The following is a 13,932-nucleotide window of genomic DNA, read 5'->3' as shown; positions in this document are numbered from 1 at the left end:
CTCGTCTGGAGTGACCAATTATGTATTTGACTGCTTATTTGAAAATCGTATTACCATCTTTACCAGTGACCAGATGACCATGAATGAAGTTTGTTGAGTAAACACAAAGAAACAGATATTTCGGTGTCAAAGACACTTTTTTTTATTTTTATAATAAGCGACTCACAAATGAACGTATGCAGTGTTCTGCACGTGGAACTTCCACACAGCATAGACTGAATTTAAGATCGGAGAGATTAAACTGCCTTTTCATTCTTTTGTGCAATTCCAAGAAAATAATGTTTACTCATATTTTTGACGTTTCACCGCTACACTGGTGGCATCATCAGACTGGCAACCCATCATATGGACTGTGAACTGTAATAGCCAACAGGAGCTGCCGTAGAGGGAGTGATAAGTTGGACAAATAATATTGTTTTAAGTGTGAAGCCACCCCCCCCCGATGATCCTTGCAGCGTCTTTTTTCTTCTGTTGATCTAAATAGCTTCTTTAAACCACCTTGTGGTCCTAACGGCTTCTCTATCGATAACCTTTGAGTCGACCCAATTGATAAAATGATTGTAGAAACAACACGACCATAAAAAAATAGCTCATTTCGAGTTTGCAAGTTACACTAAATTAGTAAAGCCAAAATGCCATTCAGATGAAAAGTTCAAGAAAACTATCGAATAATGAGATTTTTTGCAACCTAAGTTTGTATATTTCTGTGATTAAAGTAGTTTTAATGGCCTATGCATGCGATTGACAGCTTCATCCCCCTCTTTCGATAACTAAGACCGAAAGTAGTCTGACTTTGTCAGTAACCGAAAGTAGTTACTGACTTTGGTAAAACAAAGCTTGTTCTAACTGACTGCAAACAAAGAAACCTTTACTTTTCATTAACAATCTTGATCAGCCTTTTGTCGGATGGTACTATGCTCTAAATTTCTACCCAATACCAGATTAATGAGATTTGTTACATTCTGCATGGTCAGTTCGTTTGCAAATTTTAAACTAGAACATGTCGAATGTCACCTGTAATTCTAGTTTTCATTAAGCATTAAACATATAACTGCTGTTGGTATCTATTTGTAATTACACTTTTATACATTATTTTTAAAATAAAGAAGGCATCTGAAATATAATGCATATTAAAGTTGATTATCTTTTTCTTTATTATTCTTGTTCTTGTCTAAATACGTGATATGATATGATTTTATTTACCTGTACAACATCGTGGCCAAACAGCCGAAATGCATTATGCAAGAACATTACCACAAGTTGCCCTAGACCGTGTGAGCTGTGACATCATCACCCAATTAACATCTCGCCCTCCACAGCCAATACAATAGAGGTTATCCGTGTTCTATAAGCTGCATATCCATGTCAGCGACTGCTATATCTTGTTTAGGATTTTCAAAAGAAGTACGTGCTTGTGCAACCATGACCGTTTCAAAATAGCCCGCAAAAGTCATGCAAGTAACTCCGAGGTCGTGCATTGAATTGGTTTGAATGAGGAATGAGCGCATTTTGTTAGAAGTCACACATAAGTAACATGGATAACCTCTATCGGAGCACCATTGGCCTGTTTGCCAAATATGGGCATTATATGCAGTATTTATGAATATTGCATGGTACATGAAGAGACGAAGAGAAAATACATGGATGGTGTCCAAATTTGGCTCGAATATACGATATTATCGAGTGATATGTTTATGATTGAACTGTAGTATAAATTGTAGCACGTCGCCATACAGCCTTGATTCACTACGAAACAGTGAAATGCTTGGTTGAAATTACATCGGTACCTGAGTCGGTTTTTAAAGTTTTTTAATTATTTTTTTTTTGCATGAAATATGAAGATAACATGTTCAAATCAATATTAATTGTGATATTTTGTTGAGCAAGATAGGGCTTTCGAAAGGAGTGAATATGTGCAGTTGGCCTATTATAATAATACCCTTGAGTGTGTGATTATTACGTAGTCAATTCGCCACACGGGTGAATGGGAGATGTCCGCCAACTTTTTCTAATGAACACAACAAATTATATGAAAGAAATAAAATACACATTAAAAGGCTTGTAGCAGAGATGTAACAGGGCGCAAAGGGAAGCCACCAAAACACAAACTGCTACTGCTTATTCAGAAGATTAATGTAAATTAGTAGGAATGTAAGTTTTGGCAAATCTGCTAGTGCGTGCATGCAATTTAGAGATATGAGATGCATTTCTCAGCTGTCTTCCATGGACTTCACTTCTACTATGAGGAAGCAACATGTTGGTGCGCTCTGACTTAGCAAGCGAATGCGCAAACTTAAACGAGTGTTGCTCCTTCCTGGTAAAGAGAGTCAAGCTTTAAATCACTAAATGCATTATTTAAGTATTATATAATTAGCCCCCAAAATGATTCTACAGGCTCTTTTATTATATGGACAAGTTCAATTCAAAAGTACTGGAACTGCAACCTTGGGCCGCGTCGTTGATGACAGCCTGGAAAATGATGGGACCAAGTTTGGTACCTTGAGGAATACAAGCACATAAGGGTGTTTGGTTATATCTCACACACTGACTGCCGATTATTTAGGAAACTGCAAACCCAATGAACAATAGCCCACCGGACCTCCAAAGCAATCAACTCTTCAACAGCTATGTTGTGAGTAACCAGGTCAAATGCCTTGGAGAAGTCGGAGAGGACTACCGTTCCTATATTGTTGCGCTTGTCTGAACCTTGGAAAAGTGTGTGCACAAGATTGATTATAGGTAATGAGATGTTGATAAACCACTGACATTCCCAAAATTGATTAATATCTATATCTGGTTCAATAACATACACAATCCGTTTGGCCGCAAACCCCTCAGCAACCTTATCAAAAATGTCAGTAAACGATATGGGCCTCATTTTATCAATGCTGATGTTGCTTGGGAATGAAGACAACAATGGCAGATTTCCACTGGTGTGGCACAATTCCCTCCTCAAAAGAATAGTTAAGCACATCCGTTAAAGGGCCACTCAGTTCGTAAGCAAATTCCTCTATGATTTTGGGAGGAATTCCATCTGGGCCACTTGATTTCACGATTTTTAAATCACTCTTAAGCTTGCTATACATTCTAAAGCTCACTATACACATCCAAGGATAAAGAAACGGGACGTGACGGGTTTCACAGCAAGAAAGTTGGAAGCTCAGAATAGTTCAAAGGATTAATATGGGAGGATACGCTTACAAACTTGGATTGATCTAATTAACACCAACGTTTCCATAAGCTGCACGCATTTATTATGATCAGAAATTATGAAAGTGAAAAGTCGGGAAATTCTGCAAAATCTATAATCCTCCTCTTCATCCTTCTCGTCTTCCTCCTCCACCACCTCCTCCTCCTCCTTCTCCTCACTCATCCTCTTCCTCACTCCTCGATCACTCCTCCTTTTCACATCACCCCTCCTCTTCATGCTAATAACATCTTGCTCTATATTTAACAGTATTATAATTCATGATGTAAAAAAGCGATAGAGTGTCTCTTTCCAAAAATAAGAAAAATAGTATTCTCATATAAACTAGTGCAAATGTTTCATAGGCATGATAGGTGTATTAAAATGTCAGTTTTAAAATTTCCGAACATCTCGAACTTATTTTGACTGAAAAAAGAGGGTAATTGGATTCTTAAATCTTCGCAGATTTTGAGACATACTATTTCTGGTCTTATACGAGTCTTATTGTATAAAGTCATTTATTTACTAATTTATCATATACAGTGCGATCATGTTTATATCTGATATGCTAATATCGCGCCTACGCGGTAACTTTACCTCAACCCCAGGGGCGACAATTCACATGATGTCCCTCGCGCATGCGTCAAATATGAAACCGTCGTAATTTGGCGGACTCCCCTCGAATTCCTGCGACCTTTTGGCTGACATTCTATATTCCTCATTATATCTAAGAGCCGTTGGTGTTCGTTACTGGTAGCAAAGTAATATACGAGAATCCGAACGTGTGGAACTCCCCGGCTAAGGAATTGTACTTACACATGAAAATATTTTGACAACATTGAATAAAATCATGACGTTGTGGATAGGATTAGTTTTGGTCTGCTCTTCTTCTGGTCAGGTAAGTTCGTAAGTTCTTTATCAATCTACTTACCAAAGTTAAATAGATGGATTACTGGAATGAATTTCCCGTGAATATTATTTATGGATATGAATTATATTGTATTGTTTGAGCATGAAAGAGAATCATCACATGCACAAAAATGGTTGGGCATTATAATTATTGATTTAAGTGTTGATAGTTTTCCATTTACAGCCGTTTACAGAGAGAAATATACTTTATCGGCACACCTTTATTTGAGATAAAAGAAATCGTCTTAAATTTTCTTGACATTTACTAAATGTTATGTAATCATGGGATTTGGACAAACTCGTTATACCTCGGAATTGCATTTCACACACAGAAAATGGCGTAATTTAGCTATTCAAAAATACTATAAAAAAATAAATAAATAAAAATTATAAAATTATAATACATAAGACACTTATAGTAGTACAGACCAGTTGATACTGAGGTGCTTCAAAATTGTAAGATATTTACGCAATTTTTGTAGAGACAACTAGTTGTACGAAAAAATGTACGAACTTTTTTTAGAAGTAAAAATAAATTTTAAATGACTTCGGCTAAATTAAATTTATACTTATTCCAAATTTCGATGGGTTGTTGAGCCCGGTTTTCACGGTTGAGTCCCACGGATCTCGTACAAAAATCAGTGATGTCGAGTGCAAATTTGATATTTAGATTAGATTTGTGATGTCGTTCATATTTAGCCAAACATTCGGTAAAAATCAAAAGTTTCCTCTTTATTTGTAGCCAAAAATCAATTTTAGTGGTATACATGATTTCCCAATTGTATAAACTTACATTTATTTATGCCGTCATAGAGATAATTTGTGGGGAATACAAGGTGTATCAAAATAAAGTATACATACTGAATCAACATCTTTTCCTCCTGCAACTGTAAAATCACCTGCGTATGACCATTAATAAGGACTCAATAGCAATTTTTGTGAGCCGAGTAAAAATGCAGTTGGATGAAATCAATTAAAATCAAAGCAAGATGAATATCACGTGTTTAACCACTTTTATTACAGTAATTTAACAATCTTAATCTTCCACATGGTCACCAGGGCATGGCCACCATTCCTCTGTATGCAGATATCAGCTCTCCTCAACATGGCATTAACACCATGTCTTGTGAGAGGTCTGTCCTGCCTGGGGATGCCAACTTGTGCAACTATTTATCTCTGGAGTTCATCAAGGTCTTCAGGAAGACTTGTGAAAACCTTTGCTTTTAGCATTGCACTTAGCACTAATTCTGTAAGGTTTTCTGTCAAATACTGTGATTTATATGTTATTCTAATCATGCTAATTGACTTCGCGCAACTGCATTTTTACACTGCTCACAACAAAAGCCACGGAGTCCTTATTAAATGGTCACACGCCAGTGATTTTACAGTTGTGGAAGGACAAGATGCTGATTCAGCTATCAACTAAAGTATTTAGACCAAATACCTCATAATGTTTAATCTAGTAGCATTTTTTGAACTGTATACTTTATTTTGTATAACATTGATACTTATTTTGGTACCACTGGATAGAGGGGGCATGTTTTGTAAAGCATGTTACTGTAATACACAAATTCAAGGTAAAATGGGCAATTCCAGAAAATAGATGTAAATCCCCTATTGGATTTCCAGACTTTTTGTTTAGTCGTAATTTTTCTATAGTGTCCAAAGGTGAAACAAATCCAACAGAAAAATAGTTCAAAACTGGAGATCAATCTAAGAGCTCATTTTGGACAATTCAGTGATTTTTCATTCCTTTAATTGCATTTCCAAGCTTTTTCCAGTAGCATTGATGGCAACTGGAATTCCAGTTGTTTGCAGAAAGCAAACTCGAAAATCCTGTATTGAAAAGTTTAAACTTTTCAATACAGGATTTTCGAGTTTACAGGATTTTCAGACCTCTCACATGTTAAAACATGTCTTGTGAGAGGTCTGTCCTGCCTGGGGATGCCAACTTGTGCAATTATGTATCTCTGTTTGGATTCCATCAAGGTCTGCAAGAGGAATTGTGAAAACCTTTGCTTTTAGAAAGCCCCACAAGAAGAAATCCAGAAGTGTAAGATCAGGAGATCTTAGGAGCTCATTGCACCTATTTCAATTGGTACTTCAAATCAATCACATGATTGCCAATAAATTCTAAAGGTTTTCTGTCAACCACTGTAACAACAAGAGCCACTGAGACCTTGGTCACACGCCAGTGATTTTACAGTTGTGGGAGGACAAGATGCTGATTCAACTATCAACTAAAGTATTTTGACCATGCCTCATAATTTTAAATCTAGTAGATTTTTTCTGCATACTGTATACTTTATTTTGTATAACATTGATACTTATTTTGGTACCACTGGATAGAACCGCAACAAACGAATAGATGATTTTAATATTGGAAGTTTTGTTAAGCGTGTTTAATACACACATTCAAGGTAAAATGGGCTAGAGTCCAGAAAACAGATACACATCCCCTATTGGATTTCCAGACATTTTGTTCAGTCGTAATTGTTGGAAATCCAGACTTTTCTAGTGTCCAAAGGTGAAAGAATCCAACAGAAAAATAGTTCAGAACTGGAAATCAATTTAAGAGCTCATTTTGGACAATTCAGTGATTTTTCATTCATTTATTTGCATTTCCAAGCTTTTTCCAGTAGTATTGGTAACTGGAATTCCAGTTGTTTGCAGAAAGCAAACTCGAACATCCTGTATTGAAAAGTTACTCCTTTATAAGGGTGTACACTTATTTTCTAAAATAGCTCAATATGAGTTCAATAGCATAATATAACTTATACCGTAAAATTCCGTCTACAAGCATATATATGTCTCTAAACGAGGGTTTTTTGACACAAGAGACAAGAGGCAGACACTCTCAACAAAAACGTTATTTGGAGTTTGAACAACTATATTACTGATAAAGGCGGCTGTACAAACATGTATATTTGTAAGACCAATCTATTGCAATGTTTTTGAGAAGGGTATTGGCCTTTCATATCTTTCGTTAAAAAACCCTCGTTTAGAGGCATATATGCTTCTTGACGGAATTCTACGGTATAGTATGGATCAAATAATAAATGCAGATAACGGATTGTGTTGAATTGGATCAAACGTCCCATCGGTTACAGCTACATGGGCGTAACGATAAAGATTCTCCCATACCATTGATAATATCAGTAATCATTAAAGCTAATACCGAAAAGGTGTGGCCACATACCGGACGGTATCAACGATGCCAATCGCAACATCATGAATGGCTGTTTGGACTGAAGCCATCAGTAGTAGCTTGAGATATACATGAGATGCCTTATGTTATTAAACGTTAGTTCTTAAATGATAGAAAGAAAGTATCGGCATCTTTAAATAAAAGAGATACTTATACAGGGAAGGGGTATGAACGCTTGGACAGTATTTATTGTGGGCCATTAGAGCACATCAGACATATCGAATTGCATTCTGAATACGAAGAATGTCATTCTGATATCAAATAATTTTGATTTTTGAAATTCGCAATGTAATACACATTTTATGGCAAATCATTACAAATTGATATTTTTGATATTTAACAGTACTCGAAGTAAACTTTATAAATCTGATGGTTTATACTTAACGTGTATGTAGGTGGGATGAAAAGCCGACGATCAATTGAAAAATTTGACCTTTCGTATTGAAGATATGGATTTTTTTCCCCAAAACACCAAAAAAATAGGTCTTTTTGGGAAAAAAATCCATATCTTCAATATTGAAAAATATCAAATTTTTATAATTTGTCATACAATTTGTATTATATCGTGATTTTCAAAAAAATGAAAATTATTTGATATCAGAAAGACATGCTTCGTATTCAAAATGCAATTCGATACGTCTGAGGTGCTCTCATGTTCCATAAAAATACTGTCGAAACGGTCAAAACGCTCATTCCAGATCCCTTAAGGACACTAATAATAGCTTGTCTCAAAAAGTCGAAACCTAATGTTTTTCTGCTATTGTTGAATGGTTGAAGTTATCAGGATATAGATAGAGCAAGCGTTTTGGGGAAAAAGTCACATGTTTGTTTATAAGAAAGTACGAATAGTCAGAAAGGAAAACGAGCAAGGTACACCAACTTGATGTGGGGAAACAAGTAAAATACAGACTAGACAATATGCAGGGGGGGGGCAAAACCAGCAAATGTAGGCATAGGAAGTAAGCAAAGTTCGATAGCCAAAAATTACCAGTTCCAAGACTCACAAAAGTGCTAAACCTGCAAAAACAACAAGGATCAATGGTAATACAAAACTGCACTAGAACATGTGATGAAAATCACTGTGCATATAAACAGACACGCTAAACCAAACATCCAGAGTAGGCACAAAATAAGCAAAGTTCGATGGCCAAAAATACGAATAGTCACCAAATAGTCCACTCCAATAAAGATATAATTCCATGCCAGTTATAGTATAAGGGATTGGAAATTATGTTATACTATAAGCCCGGAGGGGGTTCTCACTGGTTGAAGGTATACGGGGATGTGCCACGGTTTAGGGGTACCTTTTCAGCGATTTTGGTATATCGATGGGTGGGTTTTCAGTTGAGACCAATGCGCCCAATTGGGCGCATTTTGGCAAAAGTGCCCTTAAAAGCGCCCAATTAGGGCAAATTTTGGTGATTTTTGGGTGCTTTTTGTTGAAAATTGGTATATTGATGGGTAGCAAAAACAGCAAAAAGTAGGTATAGAGAAAGTCAGCATCCGAAAGTCTGCGTGGCACATCCCCGTAATTTTTTTTTTCGAAGAACCCCCCCGGGACTATAAGTGCAGTTTCTGTATGCCTAGAATACAATATAATCAAAATTCATCTTTCTGGATATGTGTTTATAATCAATACTATATTTTTTTATTTAATTCAATGGCGCAATTGTAGAGGTATTTTAAAAAGCCAAAATATACAATAAGTTTTATTAATCAAAGAAAACTGCCCACTTTCACTAAACAGGCATAGGTGCAAGAAACAGTTGTACCATGTATTTTATTGTAACGACCAACTCATTCTACATGTTCAATCTGAGTAAAATAATTGATATATGGACCTTTAATACTTAAATTTCATATTTCCCAAACATCCCCAATGGTATTTTGAAAGAGGTAATAATTTAATATTATTTATATTTCACCCAGAACATGTTTCAATAATATTGCTGATACATTCAGGGTGTTCAGTGTACCAAAATTGATATTACTAGTGTTTCTAATCCCGTCAGTATGTCTGTCCCAGGATAAAGACTAGAGTAAAAGGAAACTTTCTACTCTGATACATACCATTTATTCAAACACTGTCTCAGATTGTAATTCGAAAAAAACCCCACATTTATGTACTAAAACTATATATTCAACGTGTAGCTGAACTACTTTAGTATACTAGTAAATGATATCGCGTAGAGAATCTCTCCAGGATCCAACGTTAGCGCCAAGCCATGATTCAGGCCTCAAGGAAAGTTGAAATTTGATGCAATTTTTCTGTGATCAAATCAGTGTCAAACAGCAGGTCTTTGATTTTACACTTTGACATGACCTATGAACCAAAAGACGAAAGTTATTTTGTAACTTGCCCACCCGGGGGGGTCACTCCCATTGTGGCCTGTACACCGTCCGCGATAATGAAAACTCGTAAAAAGGGTAGTTTTTCGTGGGTAAGCACGATACGCGCGTATCGCGTTTAGGGTGTCAAAAACATGAAAAATTGGAAAAAAGGGTAGCAAAATTGCAATTGCTAAATACGCGGAAATAAAATTTAGGGTATGAAATTTGATGTTAGGAATGAAATCCCTGTTTAGGGTGTCGTTTTAGCCAAGGGTTAAATCCTTGTTTAGGGTGCTTTTCAAAAGTTGATTATCGCGGATGGTGTACATGCCACAATGGGAGTGACCCCCCGGGCTTGCCCATTACCCGTTTTTGAAGGTATTTCCTCGGTGTTTTTTTTAATCAGCAAACGCTCAAAGATCGCACTTAATTATAACCTCAATTTCATTCACAAACGTATTTCGTCGTCAGACTAATCACTCAAGAAACTCGACGCCCAAGAAAAAATAGATTAATATCATCTTCATAATAGCTTAATCTAAACTCAAAAAATAAAGTTTTGTAGAGGACTATTCTTGAGGTTTAAAACGTTATATTTAATTTCCAACCGGGAATGCCCAGTTGCCCGGATGCAATACTTTTAAGACTTTATATCGTTTAATAGCTTAGATGACACTAGGAAACGAAATGCCACGCCCCATTTTCTACTAAAAAGCTAAATCGAATCTATATAAATTATCTAAAGGCATTAAGTTATGGCCGTGTTTGTACAATTTCCAATGACGTCATAATGACGTTGTAGGAAATCCCAACTTTGTAAACAGATTGTTGCAGTCAATGAAAGGTACTAGTTTTATCTAAAAGAAGAACCTAGTATTTGACGTCAGCGAGAGTATTATAGACATACACCTAAGGGTAGTCTTCCCTCCTGCTGGGAGGATAATGCTTGCAATCTGCGAGTGAACTCTACTCTCTCTGGTCGCTAGCCCCATTTTCTAGCCACGGTTCACAAACTATACTGCGCCAATAAAGTATCCTTACACTTGGAAAAATAATCACAATTTCCTAACTGAACAATATTGGAGTAAATTTGCACATTGTGAGAAGGTCCAGTTTCAAAAGTGACAAAACTCCACAGACCACAAATCTGGTTTGAGAGTGGTGAATGGCTAACTTTTGCGTTTGGCTTTAATTTAAAACAAAAGGAACAAAAGAAAACTGAAACAAAAGAACTGACAAATAAAATGAAAGTTATGAAAAGTACAGAGAAGTAAAACTGAAATAAAACTGCTTTAAATAACGCTTCATTGAAGAAACTGTGTTGTCTCTTTGTTGCGCTTGTCGGTATCTTTTTGTGCCTTGTATAGGCCTGTTTGTCACTTTTAAAACTGGACCTTCGTCTATTCAATTGCTTGTAACTTTACTTCTTGAGGTCACATTGGATTCAATGTGGTGTCATAATGTGCAGGATTAGATAGTGCATCTTTTAAAAAACCAAATTTACCCAAATATTGTTCAGTTTTGAAATTGTGATAATTTTTCCAAGTGTAAGGATACTTTATTGTTGTAGTATATGATAATAATACACAGGGTATATAATGAAGGTGATATTGGGATCAAAATTGTATTGGGGTTGTTGAACTGCGCCCCTTGGTGATGAAAATGCGCAAATAAGGTGACTCACCGATGAACAGTCTATGAACTGCGGCGCATCACTGCTTGAATATAATTAATAGATGTAGTCCCTCCCATTACGAAATTTGTTAATAATAATAATAATAATAATAATAATAATAATAATAATAATAATAATAATAATATTGATAATGACAATAATAATGTTGATTTTGTTTCTTCAGATAGATCGCGTAATATTCTATTGTTATTCTTCATAATATAATAATAATAATCATCATTATTATCACGTTACCTTATTTCCTTCTTTTTACCCAGATTATCCATCGGTAAGCGGTCAAGAAAACACAGTTGATTTTGCACACGAACGATGTAAGTTGATTACGTAAGATTATGTAAGATGATTACGTAATTAGATCATTAGTACGATTAGTAGGTTTGTAAATGTTACATTTTCTCTTACATTGAAGCGTAAAAAGGAATTATGAATTGCTTTTTGAGAAATCAATTTACGCTTGAGCTAGACAAAATTTGAACACGGATGATTTTGTTTGATAGTGACGCTAAACACCCTCCTGAACAACATATCTAAAAAAAGGGACAAAAGAGGACATGGGGTTAATGGTAATTTATATTCATAATATTATATTCATTATATTCAAAATGGCCGAATAAAAATCTTAATTTTAATTGTATTCCTGTCACTATTAGGAGTTAGAAAAAGTATAGTTTGACCTATCTCCGCTGTACATTTCTTGAGTAACTGTAACAGTAACCCGGAGGGGGTTCTCCCTGGTTGAAGGTATACGGGGATGTGCCACGGTTTTGGGGTACCTTTTCAGCAATTTTGGTACATCGATGGGTGGGTTTTCAGTGGAGACCAATGCGCCCAATTGGGCGCATTTGGGCAAAAGTGCCCCTAAAAGCGCCCAATTAGGGCAAATTTGGGTGCTTTTGGGTGTTTTTTGTGAAAATTGGTATACTGATGGGTGGCAAAAACAGCAAAAAGTAGGTATAGAGAAAGTCAGCATCCGAAAGTCTGCGTGGCACATTCCCGTAATTTTTTTTTCGAAGAACCCCCCGGGAACAGTAATATACTATATACGGTGAAATTCTTGTAAAATCGTCGTTTTTATAGTAGAATGCTGGCAATTTGTCCTGTTGTTTTCTTTTGACTTAAAAAAAATATTATTATTATTGTTTTCTTTTGACTTTTTAAAAATATTATTATTATTATTATTATTATTATTATTATTATTATTATTATTATTATTATTATTATTATTATTATTAAAAACAACTTATTTCTGGTACAAATACTTGCGTATTTTTCAGCTTTAGCCTGGAATACACGAACACTGGAAGGTATACAATCAAGCATTTTGTGGCATATTCTCTACTATTATGATATGAGAGTACCGCCCAAGCCTACTAATCGATCAGCTATTTCGGTCTGGTTTGAAGTATCATTGGTTCAGATACAGGAACTGGTGAGTGATATATAACATCAGTGATTTTTTAAAAGATTATGTTTCAAGACGGGAATCTAATTTAAAAAAAATGCTATAATATACATTAAATTATGGACGTAATTATGTAGAAAACGTTTGAAGGCATATGGAAATTATGTTTTAATTACTAGATATCATAAGATATAATTACGTAAAAGAACTGTAATGACGGCCAATTTTTCATTTGCATATACGCATTTCCAAAGTTACCATTCCTTACCATCATATGTATGATATCACGTTTAATAAAAAATCAACAATACAAACTAATACACCAACCATTAGCTATAATCAGTTACTATATTTTGATTCTTTTTTGAAATCTTAGCACGAATACGACAGCACCTTGAAGGCGATTGTCATCTACAAAGAGGTAAGAAGCATTAATTGAATTTATACTCTACCTTAGTGACGATTGGGAGATTTAATTGCACTTTATGTAGCTATATCATTCCCTATTAAGAAATATCCAAACCATTTTGCTTTCGTCTCTCGCTCGAATAATAATAATTTAATGCCTGGTATTGAAGGTTAGCAATACTTTTAGAGAAGGAGCCAATTAATTAACCCCAATCATTATTTTTCGGCCCCACCTGCCATTGCCTGCCCCCAATAGCCACCAATATACTGGAGATAATCCTGGGACAACAATGGACCTACCACCTTAGCCAGGGTGGTCGACCAAACTTGGAAGGAACGGGAGTTGGTGACGTCATTGGTTACAAAACAATTTTAGGTGATACTTTAAAACGTATCTGGCAATCTGGCGAAATCGCATGATTGTCCGGTAATTTTTTTCTTTTTTGTATATAATTTCAGATTTGCCAATTTTGAGACACACATATGTAGTGGCGTCATATAGATTGATACTCCTTTGCTATCATTTGATAGAAGAGGCACATAGTACATTGGTATCAAAAAACAACAACATAGGCTGTTTTAATAGTATATAGAATTCTACAGATGTTGTACCAACCCCACTGTCAATAAAGTGTGTATTCAAAAAATATCTCATTAAGAAAAAAAATAATTTGTGTGATGTAGTTGATAAGAATGACCGTTCCGTCATTACTGTTCAACGTATTTTTGGTCATACATATTTTATACTGTGCTATCAATAGCTAATAACAAGCCATTTGAATCCAGCGCTT

At 35.5% G+C, this 13,932-nt stretch overlaps 1 long non-coding RNA gene across 1 annotated transcript; it reads left to right on the top strand.

Moving 5' to 3' along the window:
- Window positions 1-3,902: 3,902 nt before the first annotated feature.
- Window positions 3,903-13,154, top strand: LOC140166418 (uncharacterized). The gene is made up of 4 exons (XR_011860857.1): window positions 3,903-4,085; window positions 11,589-11,642; window positions 12,606-12,760; window positions 13,110-13,154. It is a non-coding gene; the product is annotated as an uncharacterized lncRNA (long non-coding RNA).
- Window positions 13,155-13,932: the final 778 nt, after the last annotated feature.

Source organism: Amphiura filiformis, chromosome 1, assembly GCF_039555335.1.
Source record: "Amphiura filiformis chromosome 1, Afil_fr2py, whole genome shotgun sequence".
NCBI classification, from domain to species: domain Eukaryota; kingdom Metazoa; phylum Echinodermata; class Ophiuroidea; order Amphilepidida; family Amphiuridae; genus Amphiura; species Amphiura filiformis.
Note: the sequence above shows the minus strand (reverse complement) of the source record. Positions and strands in the feature narration are given on the sequence as shown.